This window comes from Pteropus alecto, unplaced genomic scaffold (assembly GCF_000325575.1).
Source record: "Pteropus alecto unplaced genomic scaffold, ASM32557v1 scaffold114, whole genome shotgun sequence".
NCBI lineage: Eukaryota > Metazoa > Chordata > Mammalia > Chiroptera > Pteropodidae > Pteropus > Pteropus alecto.
In genome coordinates this window covers 4,746,508-4,766,737 of record NW_006435793.1, presented here as the reverse complement: position 1 = coordinate 4,766,737, position 20,230 = coordinate 4,746,508, and the positions used below count along the sequence as shown (strand labels likewise).

At 33.3% G+C, this 20,230-nt stretch overlaps 1 protein-coding gene and 1 pseudogene across 4 annotated transcripts in view; both read left to right on the top strand.

Annotated features, from left to right (window-relative positions):
- ZCCHC7 (zinc finger CCHC-type containing 7) overlaps nt 1-20,230 on the top strand; it is a 192,276-nt gene that overhangs the window by 66,018 nt on the left and 106,028 nt on the right. The window lies entirely within an intron of this gene.
- LOC112479460 lies at nt 15,935-16,053 on the top strand (annotated as a pseudogene).

The window sequence follows — 20,230 nt, the reverse complement described above, 5'->3', positions numbered from 1 at the left end:
TCTTTCCCTCTCTCTCTCTCTCTCTCTCTCTCTCTCTCTCTCGCTCACTCTGCTCTCTCCTCTCTCTGTCTCTCTCTGTCTCTCTCCTTTCTTTTATTATATCTAGTGTTTTTCATTGCTTCCTGAAAATCTCAAGTATCCACTTGGTATCTCTTCAGCCTGAAGAACTTTTTTATCGTTCTTGAAGCACAGATCTGCTGGTGATGAATTCTTAGTTTTCATTGATCTGAAAAGGTCTTTATCTTGCCTTCGTCCATTTTTTTCTGGATATGTTTATCGAGGTACAATTTACATACTGTAACATTCATTCTTTTAGGTAGACAGTTTGATGAGTTTTGATATGTATTTAGTTTTATAGCCATTACTACAGTCAAGATGAAAATTTCTATCACCCTAAAACATCCTCATTCCCCTTTATAGTCAGTCTTCTCTCAGTACCCTCATCCCTTCGCATCCACTAATCTGATTTTTGTCCTAATAGTTTGGCTTTTCACTGAATCTCATGCAGAGAATTAGACAGTATATAAGCCTTCTGTGTCTGATTTGTTTTACTTAGCACAGTGTTTTGGAGATTCAACCATATTGTTGGATGTTATTGCTGAGTAGTATTCCATGGATTGATTGCACCGTAGTTTCTTTATCCATTTACTAGTTGATGGACATTTGGGTTGTTTACAGTTCTTGGCTGTTATACATAAAGCTGCTTTAAATATTTGTGTACCTGTCTTTAAGTGAAGTATGTTTTTATTTCTCTTGGGTAAATACCTAGGTGTGTATTTGCTTGCTCACATGGTAAGTATATCTAACTTTATTAACAAATTACCATGCTATTTTCTAAACTGGTTCTACCACTGAACATTCCCGGAGCAAGGTAATGAGGGTTACATGTGTTCTACAGCCTTGTTAGCACTTGGTATTGTCATATTTTTAAGTCTTAACCATAGTATTAGGTGTGTAGAAATATCTCATTTTAATTTTAATTTGGATTTTGCCAATGGCTTGATGTTAAACTTTTTCTTAATGCACATATTTGACATGTAATATTTAGTGACTTATCTATTCAGCTCTCATCCATTTTCAAATTGGGTTGTTTCTTATTAAAATGTAAATATTCTTTACAGATCTTGATAAAAAGACTTTACCATATTGTTTTGCAGTTATTTTCTTCTAACCTATGGTTTGTCATTTCATTTTCTTAACAGTATCTTTCGAAGGACAAAAGTTGTAAATTTTGATAACTTCTCGTTTTTTCCTTTATGACATAGGCTTTTTGTGTCTCATTTAAAAAAAATAATATTGACCTAATATCATAAAGGTTTTCTTCTAGAGGTTTTATAGTATTTATACATTTGGATTTATGATTAATTTTTAGTTAATTTTTGTATATACTTAGAGTTGAAGTTGAGGTTGATTTTTTTACATGTCTTCGACCATTTGTTCCAGGACCATTGTTTGAAAAGACAAGTCATTCTCCGTTGAATTACCTTGGCACCTTTGTCGAAATCCATTGGCTGTATAAATTGGGGTCTGTTTTATGCTTTCTGCTGTGTGAAATTTCTACATGTCTGTCCATAACCCAGTTTCATACTAAGTCTGGAAATTATGTAGGATAATTCTTTTAATTTTGTTCTTTTTCATACTGTTTTGCTTTATCTTTCCATTTCCATTTAATATTTTATAATTAGCTTTTTAAAAATTCTGCTGGGACTTTGACTTGGTTTTTGTTGAGCCTCTACATTAATTTGGAGAAAAATTAATATCTTAGTGATAATCTTCTGATTCATTGCCATGGTCTGTCTCTCCATGTATTTAGGTTTTTAATTTTTCTCATCTTTTTTTTTTTTTTGTGAGTCTACTTGTTCTGAACACTTATTGGTAAATTTATCTTTGTTTTTTGACAATATTGTTAAGCGGTACTTTTTAATCTAATTTACAATTTTTGGCTTATAGTATGTAGACTTAAAATGAAATTTTTTTAAATTGCCTTTTATCCCTCAACCTTACTAAACTCATTTGTTCTAGTATCTTTTTTGCAGTTTCTTTAGGATTTTCTACATAAACTATCATACCATATGCAAATAAAGACAGTTTTACTTCTTCTTCTTTAATCTGTTAATTATTTTCTCTTTTTTCTTTATTATACTGGTCAGGACCTGCAGAGTATATCAGATAGAAGTGGTGAGAGCATACATTCTTGTCTTCTTTCTGATCTCAGAGTAAAAAGATTCTCTTTTACTAATATTTATGGGATTAGCTGTAGAGATTCATAGATGTCTTTTATCAGGTTGAAATAGTTCCTTTCTATTCTTAGTTTATTGAGGAATTTTATTAGGAGTGGCCACTGGATGTTTTACATGCTTTTTCTGTGTATGGTGAGATGATCACATTTTTTTTTTTTTAAGAGTTCATAAACATCATTTAGATCATGGTTAAAATACATTGATTAAACCACCCTTGAATTCCTGTGAGATAACTTCACTTGTTCATGATATATTATTTACTGTATATATTTCTGGAATTAATTTACAGCAAGTCCTCCAATTACATTTTGTCAGCATTGTTTTGGTATAACATTGATGAGATGTGAGAACTTAACTCTTGTTTATTATGTCAATTAGCCTGTGGTTAAATTGGTTTCATTATAGTTTGTTTTTCTGTAGGTCCAAGAAACTATCGAGAATGTTAAGTGAGAATTTGCTGTAAATTTTAAAAAGATTTTTTGCCTTTGTGTTCATTAGGGATATTGGCAGTAACATTCTTTTCATCTTGTGTTTGTCTGGTTTTGATTTGATAAGTAAATTTAAAAATCACATTCAGTGATTTAAAAAAAGTTCAGATATTGTATCAGTTCTAAAATTTCCATTTCTTTTTTATGGTTTCTGTTTTTCTGCTGTGATTTCCTATGTTTAATTATTTTGAGCATTGTTTTAAATTAATGAACTTTATTTAAAAAATAGTTTTAGGTTCACAGTAAAATTGAACAGAAATTATAGAGAATTCCCATATACTCCCTGTCCCTTCACCCCAACACACATGCACAACCTCCCCTACTATCAACATCTGGTACCACATTGATAGTAGGGGAGGTTGTATGTGTGGGCAGGGCGGGGCAGGGGTACATTTGTTACCATCGTTGAACCTACATTGATACATTATCACCAGCTAATCAATTATTTCTTTCATGGGTTGTGCTTTTAGTGTTATATCTAAAAATTTATCACCATACACAAGGTCATCTATGTTTTTTCTTATTTTATCTTCTAGGAGTTTTATAGTTTTGCATTTTATATGTAGGTCTATGATCTGTTTTGAGTTAATTTTTGTAAAGTGTTAGGTGTTTGTCTAGATTCATTTTTGCGTGTGGATGGCCAGTTTTTTCAGCACTATTTGTTCAAATGGCTCTCTTTGCTCCATTGTGTTGCCCTTGCCTTTTTGTCCCATTCTGTGTATTTTATGCTTTTTGCAGTTGTCCCACAGGTTTTAGATATTTTGTTCTTCTTTTTTTCAGTCTTTTCAGTCTTTATTTCTGTTACCTTTTCAGTTTTACAAGTTTCTAGTGAGATATCCTGAAGCTCAGAGATTTCTTTCCTCAGCAGGTCCAGTCTTGTTAATGACCTCATCAAAGGTACTCTTCATTTCTGTTATTATATTTTTTATCTTTAGCATTTCTTTTCGATTCTTTTTAGAATTTGTATCTCTTAGCTTATATTATACATCTGTTTTCACTTGGTGTCTACTTTTTCCATTAAAGCCCTTTGCTTATTAATCAAGTTTTGAAAAAATTTCTAGTTTGATATTTCCAATATTCCTTCCATATCTGACTCTGGTTTTGATGCTTGTATAGTCTTTTCAAACTGTGTTTTTACCTATTAAAATACATTATAATTTTTTGTTGAAAGGTAGACATGATGTACTTGGTAAAAGGAATTGCAGTAAATAGGCCTTTAGTAATGTAATGGTAAGGTGTAGAGGCTGGGGAAGAGTTCTGTATGGAGTCGTTGAATCGGATCTCAGTCTTTTGGTGATCCTCAGTGCCTGGACTGTGAACTTCACCAGTGCTTTTTAGGTTTTGTTTTGTTTTCCCTCTTGGTGAGACAGGATGTCTAGAGGGATCTAGAATTGGGTATTTCTTCTTCCCCATGTGAAAGACTACAGGGAACTAGAGTTGAGTATTTCTCTCCCCTGAGATAAGTTAGGCTCTGATAAATACTCCAACAGGTTACACTCTGGTAAAATAGTTTCTTCTAGAGGCAAACTTTATTAAGAACAGAATGCTCTGGCATATTTCAGAATGGTTCCTTTTTCTCTCCCCCCTTCTGGATATATAAACAGATTTTTCTCTGACATTCACTGTGAATTCCTGGTAAAACTCCTGGTAGGTAAAACTCCTGGTAGGTAAAACTCATGAGAGTAGGGGACCCCTTTGTGATTTGGTGTCCCTGAATTTTTCAAGTCTCAGACTTGTCTAAACTGAGCCTCTAAGCAATTCTTCAGTTTACATTTCCCTACCATGTCACTGGTCCTGCGAGGTTTCTGTGCCAGTTAAGTTGTGATTCTCTGTATTTGCCTATCTGTTTCAGCAATTTCTGGGTCAGCAGTTTGCCCTTCACTTTTTTGATGGATCTAAAGAGAGTTGTTGGTTTATTGGTTTGTTCAGCTATTTTTCTTGTTGTTAGGATGGAGTGATAATTTTTAAGCTGCTTACATGCAGAACCAGAAACTGGAAGTGTGTAAGCATATTTTGGTTTACTTCGAATATAGTAGTAATAGCTACTTTAGAATTGAATCGTTACCTGCTTCTTCCAACATCTTAGTCATTTGGGTTCAGTCTCCATTCATTGCCCTTTCTCTTGAGTTTGGGTAACATTTCCTGTTTCTTCATGTGTCCGGTAATTTGGGGCTGTTTTGGTAGATGTACAATACACTGTAGAGTCTTTGGTTTGTTATGTTTCTCTGAAGAGTGTTTTCATTTTTCTCTCTTTTTAAAAAAATTCTCTCAGAGCGAACACTACTTTGACTGTATTTAAACTTCACATTTTAATTTTCTTACAGTTGACCCTGGGTGACATCTCCTTAGTCCTTTGTGCCTTAGCTGGGCTGTTTGGATTGTGTTCCGTGTATGCATAGTTCAGTGGTCAGCCATATATTTAGGTAGACTTTCTTTATAGAATTTTAGGGCTACACCTCTCTGAGTCCAGTGTTCAGATTTCCCTTCCTACTTTCCAGCTACTGTGGTAGCCCCACTCTCTGACTTCTGATTCTTTAACCAATAAGACTGTAACATTATCAAAACTTTAGCTATTCTCCTTCCTCTCATCCACACTGGCAGCACTGGTGATTGGGGGTAGTAGCTTCAGGTGAAGAGTTATGAAAAAGTAGAAACTAACCCTATGTTGTTCTCTTCTTACGTATTAACTTTCCTCCATTTTGTTTATTCTATAATACCCTCATTTTAGTCAATCCATGATTCCATATTTAGGATTTCACCTGCTTCCTATATTTTATTTGTAACCTCCAAATCAGTACTCACTGAACATGTACAGAGCAGCAAAAATTTGAGTCTAACACATATGCTCTCAGCTGAGGTCAAACAAACAGATGATGATGCTCTGTCTCCTTGTTTCAGCTTTTATTTGGTGGTGACCAGAGATTGGAGATGTTGGGCGACAGTGCAGTGTAGTACAGGAAGTTCCAGCTCTGGGGCCCATTGGACAGAATTTGAAACCCAGTTTTGGCACCTGTTAGTGGGGCAACTTCAGGCAAGTCACTTAACACCTCTGAAGCTTATTTTCTCTTTTTAAAATAAAAATGGAATCTACCAGGATGAGTTGTTTTTAGGATTTAAGATTATAATCTATGTGAGGTATGTGTGTGTGCATTGCCGTTGTTGTTGTTGTTGTTGTTGTTTTGCTGCCTTATGGCATAAACAAGATTTCTTTTACCCTTTCCTGGCTCTCTGGTTTCTTGTGGCCAATTTCCAGTCCTTTCCTGCCAGCTTGATTTTGTCTTTCCTCTAGTGACCGGCCCTCATCTTCCTGGCTTTTTATTTGTCAGGAAGGGCGTTGTATGTGTGCACTTTATCCCTGAATGCTGAGAGAGTACTTGTCAAACTGACAGATGGGGTGACTACTGGTTGCCACTTGACATGGAGAACGACACCTAAAAGTCTGCTTTTGTAGCTGTGGGCCTTCAAGAGACTGTGTAAGAGGCTGTATTATCAAGTGGAAATAACCATATTGATAAACATTTAGTACTTGTGATATAAAATGTTCTTTCTATAAACTTATATTTCTCCCTCATATTGTCCATGGTGGTCTTTTATCATAGATCTTTTTCGTAAGATGAATAAGTATATAGAAAACATCAAGATTTTTGAAGACCGGTGTCTAATAATGAACTAGATATATTGTTTCATTCATTTATTCTGTACATCTCCCTTGTCTGTTTTGACACCTGCAATGGCTCCCTAATGTTTACTAAAATATAACTCTTGAAACCAACATTTAAGGCAATTCATAATTTACTTCCTAACCTGCCTTTTTTTTTCCCCCCCCCAGATCATTCTTGTATTCTCTATACTCTGGTCCATTGTTTTCCAAAGAGTTCTTTGCAGCCTCTAAAGGATGCCCTTGAACAGGTGGGGCTTAAATTGTCAGGATTCTGTCTCTTTCCCATCTTTGACCAGAGCCTTTAGGGTTTCATCTCTTTTGCACATTTGGCTTTCTTTAAAATAGGATTCTATAACTCAAAGAAGGTTTGAAAGCCACTCTGTTTATTAGTCTGTGTGTCTCATAGTCTCTGTCTTACTTTCACACATACACACACACACACACTCTCTCAAAGCCCATATGTACACTTTCTTTGGATTTCCTTTTTTTCTGTAGTTAACCTCTGCCTGGAATGCTAATGCTTGCAGGTGATCATTTATATAGTGGATTTTGGAACAGTGTGACAATTTTAAACATTTTAGTCCACAAGAACCTCCAGGGAACTGAGAATAAACTATCTACATGATCAAAATCCTAAGGATTAATATGTTTTGTTAATTTATGGCATTGTATGCATGATGAACAAAGAGATGCTTCTCCTAAATGTTAGAAATATTAAGAAACCCTGAGCCAAATTTTTTTCAACAAATGTATGTTTCTAAAATATTGATGAAGTTTAGTAAGAGATAAGAGAGTATGATTTTGGCACTCATATGGTTGCCTAACCTATATGATTTGTTGTTGTTTTAATAATGCACTTTGTATATAAAGCCAAGACAGATTACATTTTGCTTTTGAAAATTTTTTTTCTCGTTTTATTACTCTAAATTTCACAGAGCAGTTTGTTTTTTTAAAAAAAATCCAAATGCTGTTTTGCAATCCTAGTCCTTTCTCCTTAGCTCCTTGATGAAATGGTAGCTTAGAATTTCCTTCTCTTATTGGCATTATAATATAGTTTTTAAAAACAATATTTTCTTTCCATCTTAGTCAAAGAATACTGAATTCTTTAAAGCTGCTTTGATTCACACTAGAGGTATTTGCATTTACATAGCAGTTAAGAAGTATATTTTGTAATTAGAGTTTCATTTCCACATACTTTTAAAACTTCAGTTTTTGTGTCCTGGAAACATGTTAATGACTTGATATTAATTGTTTTGTGTTTAACATTTTTCGCTTTAGAATATTAGTACTTGTTACCTAGCAGGCTGTAAAAGATAAATGTTGCTAGTGTAAAACATTCAAAATCATTTCTCTTAGAAAACCTGTAGCTAAGCAGTGGTTTTCAATTACGGGTACTTTTGCCCCCAGGAGTCATTTTTGGCAATATTTGGAGATGTTTTTGATTGTCATAACTGAGGGAGACACTATTGGCATCCAGAAGGTAGAGGTCAGGCATAATGTTAAACATTCTAAACTGCACAAGGCAGCCCCCTACAACAAAGAATTTTCTAGCCCAAAATGTCAGTAGTACCAAGATTGAGAAACCCTGAGCTAAAGATAGGTATCAGTCTTCTACCTCACCTAAAAAACGTTTATTTTACTTATAAGAGAAATATTTTTATTTTTATCTTTCTGTACAGGCATACAGATTTAGTCAGCCATTGTCTTGATAATACCTTAAAAATGGGTAGTACATCTTACATTAGAAAGAACACATCTTTAAGAAAAATTGTTTTCTTCCTAAAAGAAAGGAATAATTGTGAAAGGGCTGTCTTTTCTTTCATTTTTTTTTTTTTTTTGTTGGTGGTGGTGTTGAAGTTGGCTATCAGTATCATTGGAATGAAATGAAAATTAGAGAATCATAGTAGTTATTCCTGCCAACAATAGAACTCGAAGGCCTCGCGGTCAGTTAGAGCAGCTCAGTCTTACTTTAGGGGCCCCATCTAATGAATAGATCAGGTCACCTTATTGGAGGAATTACTTTCCTCTAAGGATTAATAAAGAAAATGTTAATAATTTCCATTCTCTCCTTATCGCCTCATACCTCAAACATAGTGTTAATAGTTTCTGTACTTTTACACTAACACTATACTAGTGTTAACTGCTTCTATATTCTGTACCTTTCTCCATGCTGATAAAGAACATTTAAACACACACACACACACACATGTGCGCGCGCGCACACACACACACACAGTTTGAGTCATTGTTTTTACATCCTTCTCTCAGACATATTTTTTTCACTTTTTCTATATAACATTCTTTGGTTAAATAATACAGAGCTTGACTTTTTTGTTTAATAACTGTGTGATGTTTTATAGAATATATAGAATAACTGTGATGTTTTATAGAATATATAGGGTGGATGTTTCAGAGTTTGTTGAACTCTTGGATATTCAGTTATTTTCAGTTTTTTTTTTTACCACTTTTATAATCTGAGTGCAGAAAATACACTTTTGTGCAGAATTTGAAATGAAAATTTGAAATGAAATTGGTTTATTAATGTTTAGTGCAAACTTAATAGTGAGGATAATCACAAATCATTTGACTTTGAATTTTTTTAGAATTTCTATTTGACCAATATTTAATTTCAAACTCTGTGATAACTTTAATTAAACCACAGAGGATCCTGCCTTTATGCCATTTTGAGATGAACGTCATTACTGCTCAGCCTGGCTTGACCAATACCTTTTCCTTATTTAAGGGAGGTAAGCAACCCTTACTTAACATAACAAAATACAACAAAAAACCTGTAGGTCCAGGGGCTATGGAAAGAAATGCTTAGAAATTATCTGGGTAAATATTAAGAAATACTAGTTAAAATTTCAGAAGCAAATTGTTCAAGGCAAAGAAAACTTTTTTGTTCATTACTTTATTGATAAAAGGATCATAATACTCTGTCAAATAAGCTGTCAAATTTATACTGTGCTTTTTTTAATGTTTGAAATATCTTTACCTGATGACTATACGTCTCTAGATACTGAATAAATATTTTAGATCATTGATCTGCAAGGCAGGATCGTATAGACATAGGCTAGATGCATGGATTTTAGTCCTAGCTGTGCCATTATTGACCAGTTGAACAAACATGCCAGGTTTTCACCTTCTGGGATCTCCTTTCCTTTTCTCTGTTGGAAACTTGATTGTTTCTAAAGTTTTTTAGTTCAAAATGTTCTGTTTCATTTTCTTGCATATTCTTTTAAAGAAGTATATGATATAACCATATGTTTATTTAATAACACTCTGTCTTCAAACACAACGTTTCTCTGACTCAATGTCAAGTAAATCAGCAGCATTGAAAAGCCAAGTGAGAACTGGAAGTGATAAACATGTTTACATAAAAAGTACTATTAAAGTTTTTAGGTCCTTAACCAATATTTGGTATGAGATTTGTTCAGTAGTATTTGTGTGTGTATGTTAGAATTCATCAACCAAGAAAATTATAGACATTTTATAATCATTTATTCTCATTTTTGTTCCCCTCAAAGACATTTGAAACCCCCATTTGCATATCTAAGTGGCAAAGCTCTAAACTTAAATTATCCAGCAGGCTAACTAAAATCATACCAAAACACTCATTAACACATTTGAGTACACAAAGTTCAAAATATGAATTATCTAGTAGTGAGCAATGCTGCATTAGTTAATCTTTATGTTGTCAGATTGTTCTTATGTTAAGAACTCATTTTCAAAGAACATGAAACAGTCACTATTTCCCTTCCTATATATCCAAAACAAATGGATATATAGGAAGGGAAATAGTGACTGTTTCATTATGTTGAATGAGCCGTGCATTTTGAAAGTTCTATTCATCAGAAATATTTTTATGATAGTTTAGCCTTTTTAACTGATTCATTATGCTGATCTTTTCTAAGTCTATTCAAATAATTTTTAATGTCTTAACTAAAAAAATATAATTTTTGAGCTGTATTTTTGATTCATATGCTGTTTTCCTGATCAATATACAAATGGAATTAGTTATCTGGTAACAGAATGCCTCTGTGTTCCCCTCCCACCTCAAGATTCTTTTTTTAACCTCTGGCATTAGCTTTTCAAGCCAACATTTATTTTCATAATTATGTCTGATAATTCTATACAGTAATTGCTGGAGGGATGTAGTTAGTGAAAACAAATTTAAGGTGGTGAAGATATTATTCTTCTCCAACATTAGCAATAATGAAGTTGAATTTCATGTCATATATTGTCTTGTTATTTGGAGGTTTGGATCATCAAAGTCTTTGTGAAGCTAATACCACAACCTAGGCAGTTGAAGGAAGGGTTTATTTCTGATGTAATCTCAGAAAATAGGGTGCAGGAAAATAAAAACTTTATTTTGTAGATTAAAGCTCTTCTATGTTATATTAAATTTTAATAACATTGATATTCTGCTTACTTTATGAAACCTTTTATTACAAACATTTATGAATATGAACATCTCATTTGACTCCTGATGAACAGAGGGAGAAATCTAAATTAAAACTTTAAATACCACTATTTAATTACCCAAATGGCTTTGACTGTGTTAAAGAGTGCCTGGGATTATTCTGTTTTTCAATTTGTTTTAATGCTTCCTTGGTAAAAGCTGATGGATTCCCAGGCCCATTGCTGTCACTGATGAACTATATAAAGATAAATGACATTATGGTAAATTCCACTTAATGACACATTTTTAATTTTCAGAACACAGACATTTTCAGGCTAGTGAATGAAGGCTAATTACCTCAAGATCAGAACAAAATAACTCCTCATTTCGAAAGATAATAGAAAAGAAATGTTGCAGATTAATGATGCTATTTATCTTTAAAGGAAAAAAATTTTATCTTTATCCAGATAGCATAGCTCCCTGAGGAGCATGGTTATAAAATGAATCTGAAGTCGCAACTTAATAGGTTATTAAAATTGTTTGAGTGCAGGCTCTCCTGCTTTAGTCTTTCCATAAATTTAAATTGAAGGTCTGCTGTATTCAAAAAGGAGCAGCTTGTTTATGAGACCAGAGGGAGCAACATACGTTACTGACAAAAGATGCACTTAACCTCATTCTAATATCTTACTTTTTTATTTCTCTGAATAAAACTCAACTATTTGAGAAAGTATTTTGAAATTTGTTACCTCTCTTAATTAATACCTAAGTGGAGGGACCACACTTGGACTTCTTTTAGATTAAAATAAAAATTAAAGCTATAAACACACAAAGGCCTTTACTAAATACATATAAATCAATTTGTAATCTGATTTCATTGCACATTGTTTGTATACACACGTATATTTTTTAACATTTTAATTTTATTATCTCAGTGAGGAGAAAATATCTTGGCCTGTGAGTGTGTATGATTTTGTGGTCACAGTTGGAATTTATGTAGGAATTGTTCAATAAATCATTATTCACAGTTAAAGGATTAGCAATAATCCTTTTGCTACACTCCCACACAAGTAACAAAGTAGTGACTCAGAGAATATTATTTGATCATAGAGGCTTTAAACTGTTCTTGACATCCTAAACGCCTGTCTTTTGCTCTAAGTAATATAAGTATTTCTTTACTAACAAGAGCATATAGCATTTTCTGTAATTTTCATTCTTGCCTCTTAGATAATATATGGTTTGCCTTATAGAGTGATTATATTTCTGAGCCACAGAAAAATGTCTGTGACCATGAAAGGAAATGTGTGTTTCTTGCACCTGAAAGAAATTTCAACATATTATTGTGAGAGATTATTTTACCCCTTTCCAATTTTAACTACTGTAAATAGTTAGAAGATATGTTTATCTCATAAGGACAACAGTGTACTAATTACCCACAACATTATTTTAATATAAAATTTTCTGTTAAGACTTATTTCTTTAGAGAAATCAAGAAAGGAATTCTTGTAATTATAATGAGAGCATACATTTGATTTTATGTTTACTGTTTAACATAAAAGCCTCCTTTTTATTTTTAAAGTTCTTATTTAAGTATTTTTGACTCTGTAAGTTGGGATAATTTCTAACAAAATAATTTTAAATTATTGAATCTGAAATCTATTAGTCATATTGACTAAAAACTGAGGGAAAGTACTAAAAATGTACTTTCTGTCAAGTCCTCTGTCACTGTTGTTAGTATTAGTACTTAATTATTACTAGTTATTTTACATTTCCAACAGTATTCCTACCAGGCTTTTTTATTCTTTATTTGCTATAGGTGTATCCATCTTACAGTGACTTCAGGAGACAAATTGATAAAATTTCTGAAAGTTATTCCTTTCTGAAAGTTATTCCTTATAGACGAGATAATCCTACTGTGGAAACAAATGTAATTTTTTAATATTGAAATAATTTTTTTACATAATGATCTTATTTATGATTCTTGAAAACAATATTTGTGAATGTGAAAAGAAATATGTTTCTTGCATATGAGAGAAATTTCAGTAATTCCTCATTTGCATTCTCAAACCATTTTCAGTGAGGCAAGCAATATATGCTATAAACGTGTTATTTTACAACGATTATTTGGTTTTCTGATTTACTCTATCTCAGTCATTTAAAAAATTATAACAACTTTTAGGAATTCAAGCAACCTTTTTTAAAATTAATTTTATTGGTTAATAAAATTATACAAGTTTTAAGCGTACAGTTCAGTAATTCATCATATGTGTATTGCATTGTATGTTCACTATCAAAAGTTAACTCTCTTCTGCCTTAGCCTTCAGTAAAGGTGAATTAATTCTAAAGATATTTACATGCAACTTAGGCAGAGAAATGTAATGAATTGTCAGGGTTATATTTTAGAGTCAGCAGTAACCCTACAATGAATATAAAAATGTCATTTTTTCCTAAATATTTCACTTCCAATGATAATCATCTTGAATTAATATTCTATTTAAAATCTCTGCTTATGTGTACTTCGAAAATTCTGTTCTAAAGCAACTCATTGATCCTTTAGATTTAACCCTCTTCTAGTTTTTTTCTGACAGATTATGATATTACAGTGTATCAGTGACCTCTATACAACAGGGACAAATGTAAGGCCATTGAATTGTTAATCATAGTTTTATAGCAAGGATCACAAGCTACTTACTGTTATACCTCCTTCAAAATTCTGGAATTTTGTTTGGATCTGTTTGTGATAAGTAACAGATCTAACGGTAAAGGGCATAAAAGAAGTCACTGTGGATTTAAACCCTCAAATCTGATCAGAATAATAAGGTCCTATCAGAAATCACAAGCCATAATAAAGTGCTTTTACCTTCTACTTTACTTCTAACTGACTCCCCAAGTTAACTATCATGGTAATGGTTAGGGCATACAGTCAAGAGTTGAAGTCTAGATTGTAATTTTACCACTAGCTCTAGCTTCCTTTGTGATCATATATAAATTTTTTCTCCCTCTGTGAGTCTGTTTTTTTTCACCTTTGTAAATGAAGGGTTTGAATACAATTGCAATTTGTATTGCAGAGCTTTAGAGGGAGGAAGAGTGGACATTAGAGAGAGGTCATCTGGCAGGCCTCTCTGTAGTCTGCATCCCCCTTTTCTACCTCTTCTGCTTAACCAGAGCAACTCTGGGTGGTGGTGGTGGTGGTGGTGGTGGTGGTTGTTAGAGTTTTTATTTTTAATTTTTATTTATTTAATTTTGTTATAGCTTTTAGATTGGGACTATGCTTAAGATTTGATTGAGAAAAAGGTACTTCTTAAAAAACAAAAACCAAACAGAAAAGGTCTTAAAAGCACTGCTACCCTAGGTCAGAGAGTGGCCCATTATCTAATTCTGGTTCAACACCTGCTTTTGTAAAGAAAGTTTTATTGAAACAAAGTCACACTCATTCGTTTCCATATTGTCTAAAGCTGCCTTTGTGGCATAGTTGAGTAGTTATAATAGAGACTGTATAGCATGCAAAGCTCAAGGTATTTGTTATCTGGCACTTAATAAAAAGTTTTCTGACTCCTGGATTAGGTACTCACCAACCTTATACCTGTAAATTAGTTCTTAGAGATGGCTTAATTTCTGCTGTGTGCATTTCTTCTCCTTCCCAGACTGAACAGCAATTCTTGACCAATTCCTCTTGCTTTAAAACACTATTTAGGACTAATCTTCGTTAAAACTACGCCTAATCATTCAGCCTCTGTATTTTCATAGCACTTTTTGAAGACCAGTTTTTTTTGTGCTTATTAATAGTCCTAAAGGATATAAAAGGAAATGTTGTTATAGAAAAATGCTTCATGACCCCAAGGTAATTGGGTAGGCAATATTGTTACATCTGAAATGGTTATAGGACATTTAAGACATAATCTGGTAGATTTTCGGATTATACAAGTCTAAAAATAAGTTCGGTAGGAGTTTAAAGAAAGTCAATATGACGTCAATTGTCCATGAAGGTTTTTTGGTTCACTATTTATTTTTTAAGAAATGTGATTTGAACTGATCTTAGAAGACTAGACAGAATTTGAAAAGATATCAAGGAAGTTAAGGACATACTTTGAGTGAGGAAAGTGTAGAGAATAAAATGAACCTATGTGTAGTAAAGGTCATTGGGCTCATTGGAGCAGTGGAAATGAGGCTGTGTTAATAAGGAAAGAGAGGATAGATTACTAGATGGCAGATGATGTGGTAGACCCTTGTAAATCATGTTATGTTCCTGAGTAAAGAGGTGATGAAGTTATTATTTGTACAAGTAATCAGTGAGACCAGTTAGGCAGCTATTGATCAGTCCTATGCTAAGGGCTTCAGAAGCTATGTAGGATTTACAATATGATCGCTTATTTTTGAGGAGTTTATGTTCTGGATAGACTGTTAAGACAGATGATCATAAAAGGAAGGTTATTAGTCACATGGTTATGTCCAATGTGAGTTACTGACAGTACTATGGGAGTTTGAAGAAGGGAAAAATTAAAGCCCTGAAAAGTTTCTTACAGGGCTAGCTAGCATTTGTGCAGGGCCTTGAAAGATAAGGCATTCTGGGTAAGTAGAATTCTGGAGGTAGAGAGAAGGGTGTTGTTGGCAGGGAAAAGAAAATGAACAAAGAGGTGGAGGTAAACATTAAGTTTTGTATGAAGAACAATAAGGAAAGAAGTCTCAGTTAAGTTGAAAATTGAGTGTAAGATAGAGTAATATGATTGGAAAAATAAGGAACTTTGGGGAGTGGTTTTGTGAAGACTGAATGCAAGTTGAGCAAGTTGGATTTTTTTCTCTAAAACTTTTTCAGGTTTTTTTTCTCTACACAAGCAGTGGAACTGTCTCTTCAAGCAGAATGTTGCTACTAACCTCAGTGTGTAAAAAAGATTAAAGCAGTGTTGCCTTAATTGACTCAGGCATTGAGGAACATGGAGCTTTACTTACCAAGTCCCACCAAAATAGACACAGAGGCATATCAGTGGAACCTTTATTGCTCTGTGGAGCACAATTTGAAAAATACTGTTCTAAGCTTCACAAAGCTGTTGAAAGTTTTTCAATTGGTCTAGTAAAATGTTGACAATACAATTAACCCATCGGGATGCAGGATAGAGTTTGGGAAACCTGAGACAAGAAAATCATTATAGTCTATGGCCATGCCACCCTGAATGTGCCCGATCTCATCTGATCTCGGAAGCTAAGCAGGGTCGGAGCTGGTTAGTACTTGGATGGGAGACCACCTCGGAATACCAGGATCTGTAGGCATTAAAAAAATAATAATAAAATAATAATAATAAAGAAAAAATCATTATAGTACTAGTGATTTAAGGACCTGAGAAAGGATGGTGGTAGTGAAATAGAAAGGGACAGAATACGAATAAGATTTTCATAGTTAAATCATCTATAGTGTGGCAGGATTATGAATTAGATCACCAAAATCAAATAAGTGAATACAGAATAGCTAAGGGAACCCATTTAGGATAGTAGAAGATGAGAAAATACCAAAGAATATATAAACAGGCAAAGATAATAGAGGCAAAATGTGGACCGTTTTAAGATATAGGTAGTTAATATTGGATTCTGCAGAGGAACATGGAAACTAATTTTGGAATGAGTCATTGGATGGTTAGAACACAGTTCTTAAAAATAGGAAAACATAGTTTCTGTGAGTAGAGATCATGGTTATGAGTAACAAGATTAAGGTAAATGAGAATAGAACAGAGAGTAAACCCAAGAAAAAGTGAAAGAAAAAAATGATACTTGTTGATCAATCGAATATAGGAAATGAATGGGAGGAGAGTAAAACATGATTCCTGCATGACTTTTAAAAATGATTTTAGTGGATGGTTAAAAATTTTGCTTTATTGTAAACTACAAGTTTAGAAATTAATATTATATATAAATATGAAGCACTAGTTATTTACTCATTAACAAATATGTTGAGTTTGTGTAAGGCATTATACTAAGTTCTGTAAAGAATTCAAAAGTGAATTAGATATGAATATCTCCTTTCAAACTATGTATCATTTTCAATAGTAAAGTGAATAAACAAACAACCTCAGGATTAACTTAACAGAAATGTATAGAATCTATGAAGAATATATATAAAAATCAACTGAGATGTTAAAGAAGATGGAGAAGCATACCTGATTTCTGGATGGGAAGTCTCTATTATTAAGATACCAGCTCTCCACAAATTTATCTATAATTATAACAACCTTGGAGGAAAGTTACAGAAGGATGAGTTTTTAGTTGTAGGTTACAGAAGGATCGGCTCAGGACTGATCTTTGATATGTTGGGAATAAATTACCTGAGGCTGGAGAAAGACTAATTAGAGGGTTATCATGCAAAGCATTTCAGCTATAAATTTGCCTCTCAGACCTGCTTTTGCTGCATCTCAAGTTTTGGTATGTTGTGTTTTTGTTTTCAGTCTTAAAGTATTTTCTAAACTACCTTAGTGATTTCTTTTTAACTCCATTGATTCTTTAATTTCCACTTATTTTTTTATGTTTTTAAGATTTCCTTTTGTCATTGATTTCTAGTTTCTTTCCATTGTGGTCAAAGAAGATACTTTTTATGATTCAGCCTTAAAATTTATTGAAACATGTTTTTTGGCCTAACATGTAGTCTATGAGTTTATCCTGGAGGATGTTCCATGTGTACTTGGGAAGACTTGTGTGTTCTGTTGTCATTTGATAGAAATATAGATAGATAGATAGATAGATAGATAGATAGATAGATAGATAGATAGATAGATAGATATAGATATGCACACACACACATATGTATGTGTATATATATCTATACATATGTACATGCTTATGTATATATTTGTTAGGTCTTGTTGGTTTAATAGGGTTTTTTCAAGTGCTCGATATCCACGTGTCTAGTTATTCTACCTTTGTTTGAAAGATGAGTAGTCACGCATCTCCAGCTATTATTGCTAAATGGTCTGGTTCTGTTAATTTCTTTTTCCTGCATATTGACCGTACTTTCTTTGCATGCCTCATAATTTTTTGTTGGAAATTGGACATTTATATTATAATGTGGCAACTCTGGAAATTCGATTTTTCCTCCTTGCTAGGGTTTGTTGCTCCTGCTGCTTGTAATTGTTGCTTAGTCGCTTAGTGACTTTTCTGAACTGCTTTTCTAAAATCTATATTCTTTGTTGTATGTGGCCACTAAAGTATCTGTTCTGTTAACTTAGTTATCAGCTAGTGATTTGACAAATATCTCCTTAAATGCTGGGAAACCTCCCCTACCACCAACACAACCACCACAAAACTCCCTGCCACCTTCTTAAGTCTTTGCATGTAGGCTCTGTATCGTGTGTTATGCATACCTTTAACATTCAGTTGAGCAATTTATGACATGGAAGTCAGCCAGAGGTGGGAACTTAGAGCCTTTCCAGATCTTTTTGGGCATGTGCCTAGCAGTAGTCAGATTTGTGGCCTTCTGTGTTCCCTGGAATATGCAGGAGTTTTCAAAGCCCTTATTCCCCAAAACATCTCCTCTTTTAGCCTTTCCTTCCAGGCTTTTCAATTTATATATTGTTTGCCCCAACTGTTGTCCCTTGCCCAGCATGGCAGCAGTTAAGACATTTGCCTTTAAATATTTTTCAGAGACACTGCCTCCCCCCACCTCAAACAAAACGAACACGAACACATTCCTTACCACTTCAGCCATGAGAAAGTTAGGTGAAATAAAGGCAAGCCACCAGATAGATCAAAACAAAAAATTACAATTCTTTGAGAAAAGGTTTATATTATTCCCTCTGGTGCTTGTAACCCATATCAAGAATGTCGGCTGTTGTCTTTCAAGGCTGTCACTGAGCTGAGGACTAGAGAATGGTATCTTGGTAAGTTAAAATGACACAAAGCTCTCTTACCAAAATTCAGTTGGCTGTTTCTTCATTAAGCATTCTCCGGGTGGTTGTAAGCTTTTGATTTGATTCCATAGTTTTGAAAAAGTTGATTCTGACAGTTTCTTCAGCTTTGTTGCTTTTGCGGAGGGGTGGGCTTTTGGAGTTTTCTACTCTACCATTTGCTGACATCATTTGTAAAAGAGGGGAATCTATAGCATTATATACAAATTCTAGGAAGGAAGGGATGGAGGGAAGGAAAGAAGAAAAGAAAGGGTCACAAATCAATGATCTAAACTTTTATCTCATAAAACAAGAAAAAAGTAAACCCAAAGTAAGCAATCTGAAGGAAATAAGAAGGAGCAAAAATTAATGAACTAAAAAACAGAAAAGCCATAAAGAAAATGTGTGAAGTCAAAAGCTAATCCTTTTCAAAAAAATAGTAAGGCTGAAAAACATCTAGCTAGATTGATCAGGAACAAAACAAGTAAAGTTGTAAATTACCATTACCAGTAAGGAAAGAAGGGACATTGCATAGATCCTACAGATATTAAAGGATAAAAGAGTGTTTTATGAAGAATCTTAATAAGTTCAGCAACTTTGAAAAGGACAAATTTCTTGAAAGACGCAGGCCAAATTTAGTTAAGAAGCAATAGATCACCTGAATAGCTCTTACAAAAGTTGAATTTTTAACTACCAAGTTAAAAACCTTCCCATAGATTAACCTCCAGGTTCAAATGGCTTTCAGATGGTAGACTATACCAAACTTTAAAGAAGAAATAATACTAATTTTATACAACTCTCTCAGAATATAGACGATGAGGTAATGCTTTCTAATTCATTTTATAAGGCTTGCATTACCATGACAAGACATAATATCCTTCATGAAGATAGACACAAAAATCCTTAAAATATTAAGAAATAAATCTTGTAATATATAAAAAGCTTAAAATGTCATGACCAAGTAAGATTTATTCCAGCAACATAAGGTTAGTTTAACATGTGAAAATTAATCGGTGTTATTCAGTATATTAATAGACTAATGGAGAAAAACCATATGATTATCTCAGTAAATGCAGATAGAGCATTTTACAAAATTCAACACCCATTCATGACAGGTTAAAAAAAAAATTTGGCAAACTAGGAATAAAAGGGGAGCTTTCTTAACCCCATAGAGGGCCTCTTTAAAAAACCTACAACTAAAGACTGAATACTCTTACTCTACAATTGGGAACAAGACAGAGCTGTCCCTTCTCAGGAGTTCTGTTTAGTATTGTACTGGAAGTTGAGCCATAAGGCAAGAAAAAGAAATGAGCATACAGATTGGAAAGAAAGATATAAAATTGTCTCTAATTGCAGATGACATGAGAATTTATTTAGAAATTTATGAGATCCATAAAATAGTTACTGGAACTGATAAGCTTAGCAAAGTTGCAGGAAACAATTGTGTTTGTGTATATTAGCAATGAACAACTGGAACTTGAATTTTTTAAATGCCTTTTACCATAGTATCATAAAATGAAATACATAGTGTTAATTGTAACAAAAATGTGTAAGCCCTTTACACTGAAAACTATAAA